The sequence below is a fragment of the Alosa sapidissima genome, chromosome 10 (assembly GCF_018492685.1).
Source record: "Alosa sapidissima isolate fAloSap1 chromosome 10, fAloSap1.pri, whole genome shotgun sequence".
Classification (NCBI taxonomy): Eukaryota; Metazoa; Chordata; class Actinopteri; order Clupeiformes; family Clupeidae; genus Alosa; species Alosa sapidissima.
The window spans coordinates 30051831-30059089 of NC_055966.1; the positions used below are offsets into that span (position 1 = coordinate 30051831).

Genomic DNA, 7259 nt, shown 5'->3' on the forward strand with positions numbered 1-7259 from the left:
CCACACAACTGCAAGGACAGCCTCACCCTAGCGATATCTGCTGTGTGTTTGTTATCCAGAGTTGGCAGCTACACCCTCTTATAAAACCTTGTGAGGGTATGTCAGGCCATTATTTCTTGTCTAATGTAAGTACGGCCTTGTGGCCCCTCTCGGTGAAGGTCTTGCTTTTGCTGGCAGCCTGGCTCGATCGGCTGGTGTCCTGTCTGACCTCTGTTAAGGTTATATGCAACATTATGTTCAGACAATACCGCCACTGACTGGTATGCCTCAGGTATGAGTGTGATATTTACACCCATACTGTGGTGAATGATGATTAAACAGACTCCTCCTTACCCTTATGGAATGTCATCTGCTGCTGTAATGAGTTTGACAGTCTCTAGAGACCTATTGCACGCTGGTGCCATAAGCGCTGGTGTCTGCTGATATAGTAGCCTATCAGTGAGCTTTTAAAATTATGCTGGAAAGGCTGTTTATACTTAAAAGAGGCTGCTGTATGTCTGTTGCTCACCATAAAGCCCCTCAAGGGAAAATATCTACCCCTCTCCTGTCGTTGCTCTTAGACAAGTCAGTCAATGGCAGAAATTATTTTCTCTGTGTTTATGGTTTCCTTCTAATGGCCTGCAGTGTTGTGTACAATACCAAAAAGTGTGTTATTGTCAAGCTGTACTGTTATGACCTTTATCAAGAGGAAGTCTCAGTAACATTCAACACTTCTAACTAAGTTGCTGGCCAGTGGAAGTTTTGTACGCTCTCAACCCAGTTTCAGATGTGTGCTGTTATGCAGGCTGTATCTGTCTGTTCAATGCCAGAAGATGCTAAAATGGCCCATAATACAGGATCTAACTCTCAATTAGTTTTGGGGTCCATGTTATAGTGACAGTGTTGTGGGGGTTCCTCATGTCAGACCAATTCTAGAGAAAGAAATATCTTTACCAGGAGGAGGTATTTACATGTAACAACAAACATGTAGGCTATTTTAGCAGACACCATGATTTTAAAATGGAGTTTTACTAAGTTGATGACCTTTAGCTCAACTGGTAGGGCAAAGTGCTCACAACACCACAAATATAGTTTCAATTCCCAGGGAATTCACACCCACTGATAAATATCTTACAAGAATGCAAATACATGCACCAAACCCACACAGTCACACAGGCAGTTCTCATAAACCTGTCTGCCAAGTAAATTAATGCAGAAGTATAATTTGATAGGAGTTGATGAAGCTCCTGTGACACAGTTCAAATGATGCAGCGTTCTGATCTAGAGTTATGGATTTATGATTTGCATTTTGTTTCACATTTTTTTGTCATCATCATATAATTCTTATTTTCACATAAGAAGACAATACCCATCTTCTTCACAACAGTTCTAAATGAATCATCACTGCACACAATATGTAGGTTTTTTTTTTTTTTACTGTGTGTGTGACTATGTAGGTCACCTACTTCCTATTATGCAAGCAGTTTCTGCCACCATGTGTGTTTGTCAGATTTCAAGATGTTTTGGCATAGTCAAAACGTCTGTGTTAGCATTTTTGTTTGGTCTTCGTGGCCTGTGTCAATAGTTGTAGGCCACAAGGTTAACCTGCTACAGGCCTAGACTTGTCTGTTTGGAATGAAGCCTTGGCTGATGTTTCATGTCACAAGGTGGGAGGTGGGGTGCAGTGGAAAATAACACATAACCTATGGCCTCTACGTTCATTACAGAACTCAGTGAACCCTTGGTGCTGAGTTCAGTATCAGTCCTGTTTCAGTAAATGGCCAGGTGAGACCTGCTGTCATTGTTGTTTTTTACAGAGCTTCTGTTAAACTAAAATATTGATATCACTCTTGGTGAATGCTGACGTTTCATTTCTGGTAAACCCTTGTCCTAGCAGTACACCTGGGTTTCAGTTCAAACTAAGAGGCCATGCACTGATGGACTCCTTTCGATGATTGATTTTTTTTTTTATGCAAATGAGCTTGCAAGAAATGTATAGTTTCTATGACAAGGCAAAGCCAGACTGAAATCTTTCCCTGCCTCCCATATGAATACTACAAGCAAATAAATTAATTCATTTCTTGAATTTTCCTTGAATTTCCCCTTGGGGATCAATAAAGTATCTATCTATCTATCTATCTATCTATCTATCTATCTATCTATCTATCTATCTACTGTATCTATCTATCTATCTATCTATCTATTTATCTATCTATCTATCTATCTATCTATCTATCTACTGTATCTATCTATCTATCTATCTATCTATCTATCTATCTATCTATCTATCTATCTGTCTATCCATCCATCTATCTATCTAAAACGGACACCTAGTCTGTTGTCTGTGGATGTAGATGGATGTGGCCCTGGGGATGCAGCTGAAGTTTGCACAGCACCATACCGTTCCCCCGACCCTACGTCCTGATGTGCAGGACACATCGTCACAGATGTTCCTGAGATCACTGGGAGTTTCAGGTCTGAGCGTCATAATCCCTCCCTGAGGTGAAGGGAGGGTAACCCCTGGGGTCTAAGTGGCTTGGTAAAGGGCCATTCCATGCAAAACTGTCACGTCCATAACGCCAACTAAATGCCATGGTATTTGTATGATGCAAATGATTTTTTCATGTAAGTTCTACAACCAACAGTCTAAACCCGAACTAGTTGCCATTACTAGAAAATTGCGTGGAAAACGATTGCCTTAAACCATTCTAGTTTTTACAAAACATAAAACTAAACAGGTTTAGTTGTGTTAACTAATAACCTTATGTTGATGCTGTAGACAAATTAAGCTTACATTTAGTCTTTACTCAAAATCTTTAGTTCACTTAAATTGTTTCAGAAGTTGCAGTTGTATAAAATAACTATAGGTTCAAATGAATGTTAAAATGCTCATTAAAATATGAACTAATCTATTGTTTTATTTTAAGATTAGGCTACTGTATTAATTTAATTGTTTTATTTAAAGTTGAAGAGAAATTCATCACAATGTATAGGAATGCCTTTTATTATTGATAAAACATGAACAAACACACAAACATTAGTAGTGACCACCTAACATATTTATTACAACTAAATCTGGGTTTACAGTGAAGAGTGAATGCTCAAATTGCAAGTAATCATCATTCCCATCATATACCATGGCATTGTGTTGGCGTTATGGACGTGACAGTTTTGCGTGGAATTGTCCTAAAATAACATTAACTGATATTTAGCAGACGCTTTTATCCAAAGACACAGACTCACGATGGCTGGTTCAGGAATCGCACCCCAGTTGACCGGTTGTCAGTTGGTGACTTGCCAGCTGGAATAAAGCAGGCATCTGATCCGCCTCTGTTAGATCACCTAGGGGAGGGGGAGTATGACGTTGATAGACCTGACACTGCAAATGATTACATCGCTGATGACATGCAGCTGCATTCAGAAGATGTTTTTCGCTCAACTGACGCATGCTGTCAAAACTGAACAGCCTAATGTCCTAATGTCTAATCAGTTAATATCCCAGCTTATTGCTAACCCCATCCTCAAATAAAACAGAATAAGAGTCTCAAACGGGCTAGTCATATCTCATGAGCTTAACTTTTAACATATTACTGGGGCAGACCAGTTTCAATTATCTTAAGAAATTCAAGACTAATTCGAACATCAACATCACAACCCCACCTCATCTGATCGTATGACCATGTAGTCATGGACAAGAACATATCTGTGGTAGCTATTTATATTTCAACGGCTCACACTGGGCAGAGATGAAGCTTCACAATGTGACAACCATAATGAAGTCATGCCATGTTAGAGGAACTAACATTTGCCTGTCCTTGACAAAACTGAGGAGACTGGTAAGTTCATCATGAGATCTCAGGGCAACAGCAAGCACACAGCATTTGCAGAATGAGGAAGGAGGACAACTGTCACACTAATAGCTTCCTTCTTCCAATGATGTCACCATATTAGCATGTCTTGATGTGCAGGCCCAAAAACAGCTCAGGCAGGCAGCATTGAGGCCTTGGGTGTATGACTGTACCATAATTATACAGTACTAGGCAGAGTGAGCGCAATGAAGCCTGCTATCTCCACCTGAGCTCCAACGTGGGGTGGGGTGGGGTGGGGGGGGGGGGGGGGTGTGGCTCCCACCTGTGACCTCATTTCTCTCTATAGCTACCACTCTTTGTCTGCAGAGGTTTGGTGTGTGTGTGTGTGTATGTGTGTGTGTGTGTGTATGGTGTACGACTTCAAAGTTGTGTTTAATGTTTTTGAAACTCTGACAAGGAATGTCAACATCTTCTAAGATCTTTAACCAATCCCTGTCATAAGATTACATCTTCCACTTATTTATCTTTCCCACAAATTGGGTCAATGGCAAGAACAGGCCTATTATTTTCTCCAGCTGCTCATCGTGCATGAGCCTGAGTTATCCAACAGATGACCACTTTGTTGATATGTTTAACAAAGGCTAGTAGTTAAGGTATGTCTGCCCATCTGACTCCTGTTTTTCTCAGACAAAGGGATGCTATTCTGAGCTGGTTTGTTCAACTTGCGGTCTAAATCTAAATCCCACATAATGTTGGTCTTGTTGTCTGGAGCTCTAAAATGGTTCTTTGCTAAGGTGTCTTGTTGGGGAATTCACAAATGTTTACAACATAAATGTACTAAAACAGAAAACTGTGTATTGATGATGTCCCAAGCTGTCATAGTTTTGCTGAAAATAACTGTTGACAACATTGCTAATGACAATGTTTCATAAAAAAAAAATTGTGGAAATGTTTTTAAAATAAGTAAAGTTTAGGATTAGACATTATGTAAAATATTGAAAAGTGAATCAATGCTCACACTCAGTGATGATTTATTCAATGAATTATGTCGTTCTTAAGTGACTATGTTGAGTCACTTGTTAATGTAGTGCGTTGGAATGGTGACGAGGACAGCTGATGTGGAACATCAGACCAGAGTAACCTTGGCCTGATCAGATCATGCATTTGAACCTCCACGAAGCTATTGCCAAATAAGCGTGACTAAACTTCATGTGGCAGTGTCTATTTATTACAGGACATCTTATATTCCTTGCGCAATGTTTGACATGAGATTGAGTTTGACTTGTCAGTCATGTCTTTGCAACATACTCATCCTTTTTGAACCGCCTTTATGTACAGATTTTATGGAAGGATATAGAAGAACATATTTAGGGTTTAAAACCTTTTCGGGTAGGCAACTTCAATGTGGGTTCAATGTGCAACATTTAATGGAGGTTAGATAACAGAACTATAAACTATGAACACAGATTGAGATATGGATAGCATGGTTAAAAAAGATACAAGACATGTATGTGGCATGCCAGGTTTCTCCCTGGATGCTTGAAGATTTGGGACATTCATTAGTAAGGTCTATACATTTGGTCACTTAACAAAGGGTAATCGGTTGTGAGTGATCCATTATTTTCTCTTACTTGAATTAAGTTGTACTTTATGAAATAGCTGCACCTGCATGCAGTATCACTTGTCATTGTGTGCAGTTTCCACTCTATCCTTTGTGAAAATCTAGAGAAACATACCTGCACATTGTAACATTATATGGTGCACAAAACTTGTTTTTAAAACTTTATTTTTCTTCTGCAAACCAACTTGGGGGGAAATAACTATAACTACAAACTATAGCCGTGGGAGTGACAGACGTTGTTATTAAAGCTACCTCTTTGCAACAGAGGCTGGTGAAAAGAATTAGAGAAGAGGTGGAGTGTCTGTGTGTTTGTAAACTGAGATCAATGCCCACTGGTGTGAAGCGACACGATCTTCAGCTCTCATCCTGGTCAGATGGGGGTTTATACTCTCCTTTGCCCTCAGGGACCTGGGAAAGTGTGGGAAAAGTGCAAATTTGTGTTTATAGGTATCAGAGTTCTGATTACCACAGTGATATGATGATGACATTGAACCAGTTTGTTATCAGGGTAGATCGGTTAACATGGGAACTGACCATTTGGAATGTCAATTCACAAACAGCTAGAAGGAAAATCCCATATACAGGCAGCCATTTGAAAAACCAGCAATAAGGATCCAAAGCAGAGCAGATTAAGAGAGAACTTTACTCTTATGTCATTCCTCGACAAAAAGTATTCCCATATCTCCAGGTGAGGGCATACATGTACATGTCCTGTGAATATACAATTTTTACACTATCAGTGTTTCTTTTTTTTATTTTTCAGTGTTTTATGACCATTTATGACCACGTAACCATAAAAACAGGGCTATTAGCAGGCTGTTAAAATACTTATTTTACACTACAGGAAAGAACAGTACACTTCCTGTATCTAAGAAGTTAATGTAAATACATTATTTATTGGTTTGTGCAATCAATCATCACCATGAATCTGATAGAAGCTTTTATGAATAAAAGACAAATATGACTCTATGTAAACATGGAGTCATATCCTGCTTGGAGCAGCTTCATAAGAGGTCTTGTGACAACAGACTTTTGACATGTGACTGAGTGGTAAACTTTAGGGTTCATTCATAGCCTACTAACAGAGCAGGGAGTGTTAGGCCTCCCAATGGCCTCTCTGAAACTGTGTATAAGAGGTTGGAATAGTCAACCTTTCACTGTCCAGAACTGACTAAAATTGCTCCTCGTCTGGGAATTTGGGTCTTGAGAATAAGATAACTGAGGTTGAATAATAACCTTTGGCAAGACAATGCGTTCCCCAGATTTAATTAGATTTTCTCCCTTACAACTTATTCTGCTTTCATGGGGAACTATTTTTACACTTTTCCAGCACAATAGATCATGGAACCGCAGACCAATAGAAAAAGAAAACAAACGTTTTCCCCATCAGGAAATACTTGTTCATTTGGTGTCATCAACATTTGGTGGCATAAAACATTTGGTGGCATAAAATTAGATTGTCGTAGTATGAGCGTTCATTTAATGTGTGTGCGCATCTGCACACGAGAGACACTGATCCCACTGTCCAGCATGTGGGTGGGCCCTATGACCCAAAGTCTGACATGACCGGGCCTCGGGTCAAAGAAGTTTGAGAAAGGCTGCTACATACCCACTAGCTGTCCTACAGCCATTACTTTCAACTTGGCCTCTATGCATTTCCATTCTCCATCCACTTACTCGGTATCATATACCATTTATTATGTTTGTATCCCATACCCATGCTGTTAACCCTTAAAGGTGGGTTTTTGAACATTCTAACAAAAAATTTCCATTCTGCAACAATTCAAGGTTCTAAAATTCTATGTTGAATTAAATGAATCCAGATATTCTTTAGAACGTTCATTTTCCAA

The 7259-nt window shown here is 39.4% G+C and overlaps 1 long non-coding RNA gene across 1 annotated transcript in view; it reads right to left on the reverse strand.

The window, feature by feature from the left end:
* Positions 1 to 5534: 5534 nt before the first annotated feature.
* Positions 5535 to 7259, reverse strand: part of LOC121720406 — a 24628-nt gene continuing 22903 nt past the window's right edge. Inside the window, exon 3 of the long non-coding RNA XR_006034536.1 lies at positions 5535 to 5817. This is a non-coding gene — a long non-coding RNA (uncharacterized LOC121720406). The remainder of the gene's footprint in view (positions 5818 to 7259) is intronic.